The 14,900-nt window shown below is 45.4% G+C and overlaps 1 protein-coding gene across 2 annotated transcripts in view; it reads right to left on the bottom strand.

Moving 5' to 3' along the window:
• The window catches only part of UBR1 (ubiquitin protein ligase E3 component n-recognin 1), a 121,460-nt gene that overhangs the window by 105,565 nt on the left and 995 nt on the right, over positions 1 to 14,900 (bottom strand). The gene's annotated exons all lie outside the window — the stretch shown is intronic.

The raw sequence follows: 14,900 nt of genomic DNA, 5'->3' as shown, positions 1-14,900 counted from the left end.
ATAATGTGACAGTGCAAAAAATACCCCCTTGTAATGCCCCCATTTGAGCTAATGTCCTCATAGTGCCCCCATAATGTGCCAGTATAAAATACCCCTATATAGTGCCCCTAGTAAATGACCCCATAGTGCTCCACACCCTCCTTCCTCCTAGTGCCCCCCATAATGTACCAGTATAAAATGCTCCAGTAGATGCCCTCAGTGTCCCCCATAATTTGCAAGTATAAACTACCCCTTCTTAGTGCCCCCCGTAGATGACCCCATAGTACTCCTCTCCCCCCTTCCCCATAGTACCCACCATGTGTGTCCCAGTATAAAATTGTACTGTACAGAGAGCCCATATAAAATACCCCTTCTTTGTGGCCTCAGTAGATGCCCCTATAGTGCCCCCAATCATGTGCCAGTATTAACAGCCCCCCCCCGTGCCAGTTATAATAGCCCCCTATGCCAGTAATAGCAGCCCCCAGTAATAACAGCCCCCCTGTGCCAGTAATAACAGCCCCCAGTAATAACAGCCCCTCTGTGCCAGTAATAACAGCCCCCAGTAATAAGAGCCCCTCTGTGTCAGTAATAATAGCCCCTCTGTGCCAGTAATAACAGCCCCCGCCAGTAATAACAGCCCCCCCTTTGCCAGTAATAACAGCCCCCCCTTTGCCAGTAATAACAGCCCCCCCTTTGCCAGTAATAACAGCCCCTCCTTTGCCAGTAATAACAGCCCCTCCTTTGCCAGTAATAACAGCCCCTCCTTTGCCAGTAATAACAGCCCCCGCCAGTAATAACAGCCCCCCCTTTGCCAGTAATAACAGCCCCCCCTTTGCCAGTAATAACAAACAGCCCCCCCTTTGCCAGTAATAACAGCCCCCGCCAGTAAAAGCATTGTACATAATAAAAAATAAAATAAAAAAAACACATACTTACCTCCATGTCAGTGATGCGATGCAGCCTCTTCTGGCCTGTGTCCCACGCTGTATGGCTCAGGCGGCGCGATGACGTCATCGCGCCGCCTGCGCCTGTCTCTGATAGGCTGCCGGCCTAGTGCCTGCAGCCTATCAGAGGAAGGGAAAGAGACACGCCTCTCCCTCCCCTACCGCAGCACAGGCAGGCATCTGTATCGCTGTCCTGAGGACGGCAAACAGATGACTGGAGATGAGCGCTTCCACAATGGAAGCGCTCATCTCCCTGTGCCCAGCTCGCTCGCCTGCCGCGCCCGCATATTACACTGCGAGCTGTCGCCGCCCGGCGCCCCTGTTGCTATGGCGCCCTGTATCTCCATTTTCCATTAATTCTTGTGGAACACCTAAAGGGTTAAAGTTTGCAAAATCAGTTTTGAATACCTTGAGGGGTGTAGTTCCTATAATGGGGTCATTTTTGGGTGGTTTCTATTATGTAAGCCTCGCAAAGTGATTTCAGACCTGAACTGGTCACTAAAAATTGGGTTTTTGAAAATTTCTGAAAAATTTCAAGATTTGCTTCTAAATTTCTAAGCCTTGTAACATACCCAAACAATAAAATATCATTCCCAAAATGATCCAAACATGAATAAGACATATGGGGAATGTAAAGTAATAACTATTTTTGGCGGTATTACTATGTATTATAGAAGTAGAGAAATTGAAACTTGGAAATGTGCAATTTTTAAAAAATTTTTGGTAAATTTGGTATTTTTATTATAAATTAAAAAAAATTACTTCATTTTGCCAGTGTCATGAAGTACAATATGTGACGAAAAAACTATCTCAGAATGGCCTGGATAAGTCAAAGCGTTTTTGTTTTTTTTAAATATAATTTTTTATTTTCTCCCAATCCAAAAAGTAACAATTCAACATTTTCACATCATTACATACATGTGAATGGCATCGGACAATAATTGACAGAAGAACTATGCGAGTATACATCCAGCATGTTGCATCATTAAGCAATAGTCAAATTAAATCAAAATAACATTTCCCCCCTACCCCCCTCCCTTCCCCGCATCAGCTTGAGCACCCTCCCGGCTTAACTAGGCAATATATGCACCTGGTACCACCTATGCTACTTTCAGAATCCCCAGCCTATCTTTTAGGTCCTCTATCAGATACCACTCAGTCAGTTTAAAAGGAGACATAATCCGAACATATTCACCAGGATCAATATGACCTATAATAAATTTGCGCCATGTTAGATATATTTTTTTCCCTCTAGCCTCTTTTTGTTGCGTCGCTTCCAGCCACTCCAAATGAAACATACGCCTGAGACGAGTGATGACCATAGAGACAGAAGGAGTCTGAGATTGAAGCCATAAACTTAACAAGCACTTTTTTGCCCCTAGTACGATCTTATGTTCCAGTGGCAAAAGAGAGGCCGTTGTGTAGCTATCAGATTGGTCATCCTTATTATATTGGACGTGTAAGATCACCACTGTAGGACTAATTTCCGTCTCATTCCCACCACATTTTTTCAGTAGATCCGAGACTTCATCCCAATATGACCTCAACCTCGGACAACTCCACAATCCATGGTGTAGATCTGATCTAGGAAGATCACACTTTGGACACGCTATCAGTCTGTCTTGTTTTGGGCCTGCATTTGGGACATCAAACCCATATATTGCGTGATTTTTTTTAAAGCGTTTTAAAGTTATCACCACTTAAAAAGACATTGGTCAGATTTGCAAAAAATGGCCTGGTCCTAAGGTGAAATAAGGCTGTGTCCTAAAGGGGTTAAAGAGTAACGAAACTTTTGTAAAAAACTTGATTTTAAAATGTTCAAAATAGCCCAAAAATGATTTTTGGAATATACTATATTAATCAATTATGTGGTTTTTCTACTCAAATAGGCACCCAAAGTTTTGGGTGCTATTGCACCTTAAAATAATAATTCTAGTGCAGTGCTGGAGTATGGATTTCAGTAGGGGGGGGGGGGGGGTGCAGCAAATGCTGTAAAGGCTGGAGCACACATCGCTGCGCCTGTCTATGGTCCTCTCAAGCTTGGCTAAATTCTGGCACAGCACATCGGTACTTTGTATCCTGTACAGATGAGCTACACCGGGATTTAGCTGAGTGGAGCGTGCTCAGGCAGGAGCTCTCTTTATAGCACATTGCTACTCCTGTACCGATGTGCTATGGAGATATTTCAGCTGAGTAGAATGGGCTCAGGCAGGAGTTCATGGCTCTCAGCTACATCCTGGCACAGCACATCTGTACAGGACCGTCGTCCAGTTGGGGGCCGCTATTTAGAGTGGATCGTCCAAATAGGTAAGGACAGTGTTCTCGGTGGAGTTTAGGGCTGCACTGTTCCCTATCTAACATGTCAAAAATTTAAATTCAGTTCACAGAGGTTGAGCTTATTTTGACATCCAGTTACAAATTCTCCAAAAATGTAGGACACAAGTCTTATCAGTTCCATGGGTGGGGTGCTAACATTCATAATGACTTTAATAATGCCCATAAAATTCCAACCCCTGCATACATAAACGTCTATAGGAAAATCTAGTCCTGCCCATTACCATTTTCTTCATGTTGGTTCCAGGGCTTGGTCTGGTTGTCAACAAAGTTTTGCAGTCCCTATTAAATAATATTAGAAACAACAAGCTGCCTATAATTAACTACATCAAGAGACTCAGACACATTGTTTACTATATAATGTACTGACTTTTTTTTTATCAGGGCAGTAGCCTAGACATGGAACTGATTATGGTCCAGCCCTGACTCACAAAGAATCGTTCTTCAACAATCAGGCAAGAAAAAATCCTTAGTTGAGAAAAACTCCAAGGAACCATGGCTGAAAAACTGCCCTTCCCCTGGGTAAGGGTGTATAAAGCCAACTTGCAAAAAGAGAAAGCTGCAGTAGAATATTAACTTGCTCTGTGAATGGATTGTAGAATGTTCAGTAAATGTCCAAAATATCAGCGAGAACAGAGACCAGGCCTAGAAATTAACACTTGATACAGCAGATAACTCACTTGTTCCATTAGTGAGACCAGAGACCGAGCCAGGAATCTCTCTCTTGATGCAGCTCATAACTCATTGTGTCATGGATAGGGGTGCACCGAAATTTCGGCGGCCGAAAATATCGGCCGAGAATGCACCTAATCTGTTTCTGCCGATATTTTTACATATCGGCCGGAAATAGCGGGGAGGGACTGGGAGGAGGAGCTGGGGGCCGGTGCGTTCACTGTGCTCCGGCCCCCAGCTCCAGTAGTTATAAAATGTTGTACAATTAATAAGCATTCTATTCATTTGGCCCCCTCTGCAGTATTACATTCAATACAGCCACATCCTACTCACAGGGCTGTGCTGGCCGGCCGGGCAGACGAGCGGCAGCGTCACGACTGACGTCACATGCCTGCGCCGCCTCCTTCATTCAGAAAGTAGGCCGGGCACATGACGTCAGTTGTGACGCTGCCGCTCCTCTGCCCGGCCGGCCAGCATTAAGATGACAGCCCTGTGAGTATGATGTGGCTGTATTGAATGTAATACTGCAGAGGGGGCCTCATGAATAGAATGCTTATTAATTGTACAACATTTTATAACTACTGGAGCTGGGGGCCGGAGCACAGTGAACGCACCGGCCCCCAGCTCCTCCTCCCAGTCCCTCCCCGCTATTTTGAAATATTTTCTATTAATCTATTAATTGTACAATGGGGGCTGTGGATGGCACTGTTATGGGGTGGGGGGCTGTGGATGGAACTGTTATGGGGTGGGTGGGGGGCTGTGGATGGCACTGTTATGGGGTGGGTGGGGGTCTGTGGATGGCACTGTTATGGGGTGGGTGGGGGTCTGTGGATGGCACTGTTATGGGGTGGGTGGGGGTCTGTGGATGGCACTGTTATGAGGTGGGGGGGGTCTGTGGATGGCACTGTTATGGGGTGGGTGGGGGTCTGTGGATGGCACTGTTATGAGGTAGGGGGGTCTGTGGATGGCACTGTTATGGGGTGGGGGGTCTTTTAAAAGTATTTGGGCAAAAAGCCATTTTCGGTTTCGGTCAAGGGGTATCCTGAATTTTCGGTTTCGGTTTCGGACCAGAATTTTCATTTCGGTGCACCCCTATGGATAAAACTCCAGAAAATTCAGTAAATGTCATATCCAGGGGTGAGAACACAGATTGAGTCCAGAATCTACCTTTTGAGGCAGCAGATAACTCACTATTTCTAGGAATATATCTAACTATGGGAAGTTCAGTAAAGGTCATGTTGACTGGTGAGAACAGAGACCAAGCCTGGAATCTGCCACTTGATACAGCATAAAGTCTAGTATATGCAATGCCCATTATTGGGAATAGAACAGAGTCTTGAATCTGCCTCTTCTTCTTGAAGTGTCTGATCCTGACATGAAGCTAGTGTCCACTATATCATTGACATATGGTGGCATCTTAATCTGCAGGTTGTCCAAACTCCAAGACCCTGCTCTGTTTTGTATTTGGGCACATGGAGCAGACAGTGACACAAGACTCGTCATACAGAGCAGACGGCTATGTTTGTGGATGCATTGCTGGAGACAATGGCTGTCACGTGCTGCACATTGCATTTTTCTTCAGTTTCATGTTAGCAGCTGATGAATTCTGGCCAATAAGGCTCCACAACAAAGTGTAACTTGCTATTCATCTTGTTTTTATGCTTTTTTGCTAGCAGAATTGTCTGTGCATTCAGCAACGTCCCTGGGTTGTAGAGGTTTATTTGTTGTTTTTCTCCCTGGGACAAGTCTGGTGATATGGTGAGACCCTCATTATGTGCACACCTCTGATCAGCAATAAAGTCCTCCTAATTTATAGCTGTGGTATTAATATAACCTACTTTGAAGGTTGGTCTCTTTTCTCCTTTGTCCTTGCATATAACATGATTCATAAATGCTGACCTGAAGAAGTTCCTGAACCTTGACACAATTATTGATTTCTTGGCCAGGAAGCTGGACATCCTCAACAGTGCTTTACACTTTCTTTGGAATTTCTTAATTGGGGGTCAGAAGAATGGACTCGCTAGAGAATAGGGAAGAATGGGATTTCCCATGATATCTCATGACGGCTTCTCTTCTCAGTCACTCTGCTTCTTGTCCCTGTAGATTTGTGCATCCGACTTGGAGGCACATCCTCTGGATATAGCAGCCGCTACATCAGTGAGGTGACTTCCCTCTTTCCTTAGGCCTTGCAGAAATTTTTATGTCATTAAGTGACACAAGAGCTCTAGGCCCAGCTCTACAAAAGTTATTCAGAATCAGGACATCATTACGTGAGGCAAGCACAAAGTTGAGATTTTCTTAAAGAGGACCTTTCACCGATTATGACAATGTGAACTAAGTATACAGACATGGAGAGCGTCGCCCGGGGATCTCACTGCACTTACTATTATCCCCGGGCGCCGCTCCGTTCTCCCGCTATGCCCTCCGGTATATTCGCTCACTAAGTTATAGTAGGCGGAGATTTCAGTCACTAAGTTATAGTAGGCAGAGTCTGCCCTTGTTCTGCTGTAGCGCTGGCCAATCGCATTGCAGAGCTCACAGCCTGGGAGAAAATAACCTCCCAGGCTGTGAGCTCTGTGCTGCGATTGGCCAGCGCTACAGCAGAACAAGGGCAGACTCCGCCTACTATAACTTTGTGACCGAAGATACCGGAGGGCAGAGCGGGAGAACGGAGCGGCGCCCAGGGATAATAGTAAGTGCAGTGAGATCCCCGGGCGCCGCTCTACATGTCTGTATCCTTAGTTCACAATGTCATAATCGGTGAAAGGTCCTCTTTAAGCCCTTTATTTCTATAATCTGATATCTTGAAGGGCATCTGTCCGCAGATTTGTACCTATGACACTGGCTGACCTGTTACATATGCACTTGGCAGCTGAAGGCATCTGTGTTGGTCCCATGTTCATATGGGCTCGCAGTGCTGAGAAAATTAAGTTTTAATATATGGAAATGAGCCTCTAGGAGCAATGGGGGCGTTGCCGTTACACCTAGAGGCTGTCAAGGATGTAACGAGACATACGGACATCCCGGTGACAGTGAGTGGTAGGAGATCTATGAGACTGGCAACACGTGTTTTGATCTGACAGGTTTTCCTTGTAGATCAATAGGCGTCTGTGTTTCTGGTAATGGCCACACCCCTTGCCTCAGGTGTTGCTTATCTGGTCATTTAACCTTCCTTATTTATAGTTGCTTCTCCCACTATGCTGTGCGGTTTATAACTTCTGTGCCTGTGGATTGTTTGTGGTTGGATCTCGGCTTAGTTCCTGGTGCTTCCATAGCCCCATTGAAGTTAAGTCTTTCCTTTCCCTTTTGTATTTTGTTTGGGTTCTGTGTGTTGCATTTCCCTATTGTTTGTATTAGGCCTAAAGGACACTCCTGTTCCTCCTTCCTTTTGGAGGAACAGGTAGTCTCGTCCATGCCATTAGTACCAGGGTCCTATAGGGCTAGATAGGACTCTAGGTATTCCTGCGTATGAACTCACCTACCTTTGGGGTCTTTTCATACTGGTAGTCAGTCAAGATTTTGGTTAGGGTTTTCACGAGGAGGTGTCCATCTACCCTCCCTAGTTCTCAGGCCTGATTCCCTGTTTCCCCCTTCCCTCCTATGCTCGGTGTGCTGTTTCCCTCCCACACCGAAGCGTGACAGAGGCTCAGCTCTCTCTGCTGCATCCACTGCACTTTGAGTGACAGGGTCAGGCGTGATGATTTTTTCAATGCCTGGCCCTGTCAAAGTGGAAAGGACACTTCTGTTGCAGAGAGAGCAGAGCCTCTAGGTGTAATGGTAACGCATATATTTAAACTTCATTTTTCTCAGCAATGCGGACACATATGAACATGGGACTAACACAGATGCCTCGAGCTGCCAAGTGCACATGTAACAGGTCAGCCAGTGTCATAGGTACAAATCTGCTGACAGATGCCTTTTAAAAGGGGTATTCCATATTCTCATTTAAATTAATCCCCATTTATAACAAACATTTTTGCAATTTATTGTATATATATATATATATATATATATATATATATATATATATATATATAGTCTTGAAGTTTAGACAACCAGTCTGTATTGATCCTCCAGTATAGGCTCAATCAGAGTTGACGCTAGGGTTACATCTGGGGCAAAGGTTCAGTATCGAAATACACTGGCCTAGGCAAAGTTGTCTGTTCCACCCTCTCCCCCTTCAGCAAACAAACATGCCCTCCTCCAACTATGTCCCTGGGTATCTCTTGTTTTTGTAAGGGTTCATACATGGAGCTGATACACGCTTGTGTACAGTCCTCATGTAGGAAAGTTGGTGAAGGAACAGGTGAGGAACATGCACGGTCTATGCAATATTTAATTGGTAACACAATTATCCTCCCCCCTTCATTATAATTATGAGATATGAATTGTGCTCAGTAACCTCTGCCCGTTCATAGACGTAGACGTCGGGTTCTCTGCTCTTTGTCAAAGAGCTAATGTTTTCATGCAGACGCCTGCAGCGCTGCTTTGTCCATGGTGCTAATTGGTAATGTACCTGCAGCATAAGGCACGCCTGTTCTTCACATTACAAGTTAACCCTTTCACAGATCTACCAAACTGTAACAAAAGAGAATTTACCACCAATTAGGACCACGAAGAGCCACACTAGTTGCAGCTCTCTGGCATACACCGATGGTGCCGCAGGAAAAAGAAGAATTTAAAAAGTTATGTACACCCTCAGAGGCAATTTTTTTTTAATGATTGCATTTTACAAATTTGGGGCTAAAAATATTTTTTTCAATTGATCTTTAATAAAAATGTTCAGCCATTCTGTCACAAAAGGTTAACAGGTGTGAATCATACTTGCACTTTGTGCCGGTCATCTAATAAATTTTATCTCCAAATTACTAGTAGCTCAAAAACACCGTATTTTTCGCTTTATAAGACGCACCCGATGATAAGACGCAACCCAGATTTTAGAGTAGAAAAATAAGAAAAAATATTTTTCATCAGACCTCATATCAGCCCACTCAGAGCCTTATCAGACCTCATATCAGCCCACTCAGAGCCTTATCAGACCTGACTAGCCCATCAGTACCCCCAGACCTCAGACTAGCCCATCAGTACCCCCAGACCTCAGACTAGCCCATCAGGACCCCAGACTAAAAATAATATATATTCTTACCTGTCCTGCGCCGCGGCTCCTCTTCAGCTGTCGCGCTCCCATCTTCCCGGCCTGCGCTGCACTGTCACATGACTTTGTGCAGCATCAGGTCATAGTGCGCGCACTACATCCTGACGCTGTACGGGGTCAGGACAGTGCAACACAGGCCGGGAAGATGGGAGCGCGACAGCTGAAGAGGAGCCGCGGCGCAGACCAGGGAGGGTAAGTATTACCTGCGCTTGCCGCGCTTTGCTCCCTGCTCCTAATACATACTATTTCACCCCACTTTTTTTGGGGGGGAGGAAGGGGGTGCGTCTTATAAAGCGCAAAATACGGTACTTAAGATTTATCAGTAAGATAAGGATTGAGCTATAATGAGCGTTCATAAGGTCAGAGATCAGACATAAGGAGCCATCAGCTGAGCTGACTGACGGAACAGAGTAAAAACCACAGATCCTGCTACTAGAGAATCTCAAGGCTGCACAGAGAAAGGGGCTCAACATTTTTAATAAAGACCAATTGAAAAAATAATGATTTTTAGCTCAAAGGAGTACAATGATAATAATAAAAAAATGTTCCCAAAGGTGGACATAGCCTTTAAAGGGGTAATCTCACCAGAGAACATGCCACAAATCACTGATAGCTGTGTGTCCTCTGGGACCTGCACTTAGCAGGAAGGAATTTGTTGTCCCACAAATTACATTCTATATTTTTCAAACCAGCACCTGGATCTGAATACTTTTGTAATTAAAAAAATGTCTATAGCCTCTGAGTTATTCAATAAAATGTATCTGTATAGCGCCACCTGCTGTTTCTGTTTTTCCTTATTGCCTGTCCACCTCGTTGAGGTGGTTGCACACGCTCAGTTTAAATCTAACTTTAACTGCCACCAGCCATATGTTCTGTTGGAACCTGTGACAGTTACAGAGAAAGAGCTGCAGCAGAAAGAACACGTCCCCTGAGTAAGGACACACTCCTAACCTGCCATTTTGAAATAAATCTAGCAGAGCAATTGAAGCAATGAATGGGGAGATCTCTGGATCCATGTGAGGTACAGGACTAGGTTTGTTAGAAAGAGATTGTCATGTACTATATGATGCCTGATTTTCAGTTTTTACATCAATCAGGCATAACCCCTGTAAGGCTCATGTATGCGGCAACAGCAGTCACCGTCTAAAGGCATGTTCACACATGGTGGGTTTGCGCAGACAATTCTGCAGCTGTTCCATTCCTCTCTGCAAAAAATCTGCCACGTGTGAACATATCCTAACAGTGTTCTGCCATGCACTGAACACATGAGACAGAATTTGATCACAGAATGGATCAAACTTGAAAATACAGAACACCTCCATAGCAATGTCTATGTCAGGTTGTGTGGCCCTTTAAGAGTCCCAGCGTTGGCAGCTCTCTGTAAACAAATTAAAAAACCGAATGTAACATCCCATTGTCTGCAGTGCTGTGCCCGGGGAAGGAGCCTGCAACAGGAAACCTTGATGCCAACAATAAAAGCAGAATGCCAGCCTGGTATATTTATACATTATACATGTGTACAGGGGTGTAACTAACGGCTCGTGGGTCCCAGCGCAAACCTTCAGCTTGGGCCCCCAGCTGCAGCCTGTTCACACTTTAGCAGCAGTGCTGGGTCTCTATGGGGGCGACCACACGGCAGCAGCGCTGAGGTTGGGCAACGCGTGGCTGTACAGGTGGGCCCTAATTAAACTAATGAAGACCGCATTGTTTAGTCCAGGGATGACCAAACTACAGCCCTCCAGCTGTTGCAAAACTACAACTTCACAGCATGCCGGGAGTTGTAGTTTTGAAACGGCTGGAGCAATGCCGGTTGGGCACCCCTAGTCTAGTCAGTCTGCATTGTTAATGGCCGCGTGGCCATTAACAATGCAGACTGACTAACTCATTCATTTAATTATGGCCCACTGCAGCCTGTACTTGACCTCAGTGCGGCTGTATCGCAACGACCACACTGAGTGAATGCACCCTTTAAAGGGAACCTGTCATCAACTTTATGCTGACCGTACTGAGGGCAGTATAACATAGTGACAGAAATGCTGATTTCAGCGGCGTGTCAAACATCAGCTAAAAGTAAGTGGTTGCTGAGAACCAGCATCACAATCATTGCAGCACAGGCCTTAAAAAGAGTCATGGCCACCTGAGAAGAGTCCTGGTTATTCATGATCTCCTGCTCTCCTGCCCACCTGCTGATGGCTGACAGTCTTCTACCTAGTTTTCTCTCTTTCTCTCTAGGAGAGAACTGCCAATCATCAGCAGATGGGGAGAGAGCAGGAGATTAGGAATAAGGCTACTTTCACATTAGCGTTTTTTCCTTTTCCGGCATAGAGTTCCGTCACAGGGGCTCTATACCGGAAAAGAACTGATCAGGCATATCCCCATGCATTCTGAATGGAGAGTAATCCGTTCAGGATGTCTTCAGTTCAGTCATTTTGACTGATCAAGCAAAAGATAAACCCACAGCATGCTACGGTTTCATCTCCGGCAAAAAAAACTGAAGACTTGCCTGAATGCCGGCATTTTTCCCCATAGGAATGTATTAGTGCCGGATTCGGCATTCAAAATACCGGAATACCGGATCCGTCCTTCCGGTCTGCGCATGCGCAGACCTTTAAAGATTTGAAAATAAATACTGGATCCGTTTTGCCTGATGAAACTAGAAAAACTGATCCGGTATTGCAATGCATTTTTCTGACTGATCAGGCATTTTTCTAACTGATCAGTCAGAAAAAATGACATGCGTTTGCATACAGTTTGCCTGATCAGACAGTCAGTTCAGGCAACGGAATTGCCTGCCGGAATCAAACAACGCAAGTGTAAAAGTACCCTAACCATGACTCTTCTCAGGTAGATTTGACTCTTATCAAGGCCTGGGCTGCAAGGATTATGATCCTGGTTCTCAGTAACCACTTACTTTTAGCTCATGAGTGACACAGAGCTGACATCAGCATTTCTGTCACTTTTTTATACTGCCCTTAGTACGGTCAGCATAAAGTTGATGACAGGTTCCCTTTAAACAAAAAATATTCTGCATTTTTAAAACCAGCACCTGGATCAGAATATTTTTGTAACTACATGTAATGAAAAATTTTGTATAGCCACTGAGTTATTCGATAAAATGTATCTGTCTAGCGCCACCTGCTGCTTGTTTTTTTCTTATTTCTATGTCCTGCTCACTGAGATGGCCGCACATGCTCAGTTTCATCCTTCAACTGTCTCCCGAGCTGTGATAGGGAGAGCTCAGACACGCCCCCCCAAGCTGTGATAGGGAGAGCTCAGACACGCCCCCCCAAGCTGTGATAGGGAGAGCTAAGACACGCCCCCTGAGCTGTGATAGGGAGACCTGAGACACGTCCCTTGAGCTGCAGCAGAAAAGACACCCCCCTTCAGCTTGATATAAATCTAGCAGAGATCTCTGGATCCATGTGAGGTACAGGGCTGGTTCTAGCTTTGTTAGATAGAGATTGTCATGGACTACATGATGGACTGATTTTCATTGTTTTACATTAGTCATGGGATAACCCCTTTAAGTGAACATCGAGCCACCAGTGATTACAGTGCAGTTACATCTGCTGTGATTGGAGGCGTCTGCTTCCCATATAAAGACCGCAGTATCTAAGGTGTGGTATAGAGGGAGGAACTTTTATACCACGTTGTGCTTTGTGTGCATTTCTATACAAGCAGGTGTCCTCTGGTATCAGCCAGTGCATGAATATCCAATTTTAATCAACTTGGGTCCTGATATTGGCCTCACATTAGTTACTGGGTACCCGCACAGACCATCACCACTCTAAGTAGTCGTAGAGGTGGATTATAATCTCCTGTACAGCTCCGTTGTCTCTGCCATATAGACATGTGCTATGAGAAGTGTAACCCTTACAGCCGCCAGTCTGCATTTTTCTCCACAGCTTCCCGCCATTGACTATTTAGTGACCTATTGCCACTTTTGGCATTAAAATGTTAATGATCCCCTTTCTGACAGCAGAGGGGAGATACTCAGTATCCTAGATTTACTTCCCCTGTCTCCTCCACTCCAGTATCTCACATTTATGGCTCTATGGATTCCAGAAATCAAAATGGAGATTATACAAGTATGGTGAGAGGGTTTTGCGGGCCCTTCTAGCTTGTGGGCTCAGTTGGAACGGCTAAGACCCCTATAGTTACACCACGACTGTGTATCACCACCAAGATTTCATTGCTAGCAGATTAGTATGGTCATCGCCTGATGTATGAAAGCTGTGTGGCTTCTAACTATGTGGCTGTCCTGCCATCCGATCACTGTATAATACACACATCTGCAGTACATATCATCACATATGAGCAGCGCACATTCTTCACACAAGAATCTGGACCTAAAAATGAAACTTATGGCAAGGTCTGACCCAGGGAGGAGCTGATGACAGAGCCACTGTTCTGAGCTCCTGTCTGCTCCTCCACAGCTGACGGCAGACCACGGGGCCGGTTACATGGAGACGCGCTGTGTAATCAGTTCTTGTGGGTACAGAAGGGACATGGAAGGGTTGGGGGAATTTACAAAGCAGAAAACAGGGATAAATAATGCACATATGTGATAACATGATCCCGTCATCAACACAAAGTAATTACACAACTAAAATCAACATCCATGTCTTCTGTCATAAGGCATACATGTCCTCTATCTCATTTCTGTCACCGCACATACATGTCTCCTGTCTCATCCCTGTCACCGCACATACATATCTTCTGTCTCATCCCTGTCACCGCACATACATGTCTCCTGTCTCATCCCTGTCACCGCACATACATGTCTCCTGTCTCATCCCTGTCACCGCACATACATGTCTTCTGTCTCATCCCTGTCACCGCACATACATATCTTCTGTCTCATCCCTGTCACCGCACATACATGTCTTCTGTCTCATCCCTGTCACCGCACATACATGTCTTCTGTCTCATCCCTGTCACCGCACATACATGTCTTCTGTCTCATCCCTGTCACCGCACATACATGTCTTCTGTCTCATCCCTGTCACCGCACATACATGTCTTCTGTCTCATCCCTGTCACCGCACATACATGTCTTCTGTCTCATCCCTGTCACCGCACATACATGTCTTCTGTCTCATCCCTGTCACCGCACATACATGTCTTCTGTCTCATCCCTGTCACCGCACATACATGTCTTCTGTCTGATCCCTGTCACAGCACATACATGTCTCCTGTTTGATCCCTGTCACCGCACATACATGTCTTCTGTCTCTTCCCTGACACAGCACATACATGTCCTCTGTCTCTTCCCTGACACAGCACATACATGTCCTCTGTCTCTTCCCTGACACAGCACATACATGTCCTCTGTCTCTTCCCTGACACAGCACATACATGTCCTCTCTCATTTCTGTCACCGCACATACATGTCTTCTGTCTCTTCCCTGTCACCGCACATACATGTCTTCTGTCTCTTCCCTGACACAGCACATACATGTCCTCTCTCATTTCTGTCACCGCACATACATGTCTTCTGTCTCTTCCCTGTCACTGCACATACATGTCTTCTGTCTCTTCCCTGTCACCGCACATACATGTCTTCTGTCTCTTCCCCGTCACCGCACATACATGTCTTCTGTCTCTTCCCTGTCACCGCACATACATGTCTTCTGTCTCTTCCCTGTCACCGCACATACATGTCTTCTGTCTCTTCCCTGTCACCGCACATACATGTCTTCTGTCTCTTCCCCGTCACCGCACATACATGTCTTCTGTCTCTTCCCTGTCACCGCACATACATGTCTTCTGTATAATCCCTGTCACCGCACACACATGTCTTCTGTATAATCCCT

This window comes from Bufo gargarizans, chromosome 11 (assembly GCF_014858855.1).
Source record: "Bufo gargarizans isolate SCDJY-AF-19 chromosome 11, ASM1485885v1, whole genome shotgun sequence".
Lineage (NCBI taxonomy): Eukaryota > Metazoa > Chordata > Amphibia > Anura > Bufonidae > Bufo > Bufo gargarizans.
The sequence above is the reverse complement of the archived record's forward strand: the minus strand, read 5'-3'. Positions and strand labels throughout refer to the sequence as shown.